Raw genomic sequence first — 688 nt, 5'->3', positions numbered from 1 at the left:
GTTGATATATTTTTGTATACATACACTATGTGTGTATCATATATTTATATATATCGAGGGCTTGGAGCCAGAGGGGCGTAAGTGGCTTTTAACAAACTTTACAGGAGAGACAAAACAAAATTTTGACCACACTTCAATCACCTGTATTTTTAACCTTAAATGATAAACATTGCAACCACAGGCATACTTACATGAATGAGTATTTAAGTAAAAAAATGTATGGCATGTTAACACAGTGAACATGTTCTAAAACATATTCATTAAATTAAAAAAAATTAAACATGTCAGATATGCCTTTTTGTTGCTTTATTCAATACAGTTTGATCTCAGACAGGTATTTTGGCACCATTGGATGGAGCTCATTGAGACCTTTATTTTGATATAAAGAAGTCACATTCGCCCAAAATGCCACTTACGCCCCTCTGGCTCCAAGCCCTCGATATGTATAACATTTTACTAATCACAGTGCAGTAATTTGTTCGTTTCTACGTTAAAGGTACAGATGTAATGTCAGTATTTATTATCATACATTTATGAGGATGCTTGCTGTGTTCCAATTCAGAGGCTGCAGCCTTCGAAGCAGCCTATGTCGTTTCCTACATAAAAAAAAAAAAAAAAAAAATGTCATTTCCTACATCACATGACACAAATGTGACCAATCAGCGGTCAGCTTGAGGCCCCGGAAACG

The sequence above is a fragment of the Pimephales promelas genome, chromosome 23, assembly GCF_988280905.1.
Source record: "Pimephales promelas chromosome 23, fPimPro1.hap1.1, whole genome shotgun sequence".
Taxonomy (NCBI): domain Eukaryota; kingdom Metazoa; phylum Chordata; class Actinopteri; order Cypriniformes; family Leuciscidae; genus Pimephales; species Pimephales promelas.
The sequence above is the reverse complement of the archived record's forward strand: the minus strand, read 5'-3'. Positions refer to the sequence as shown.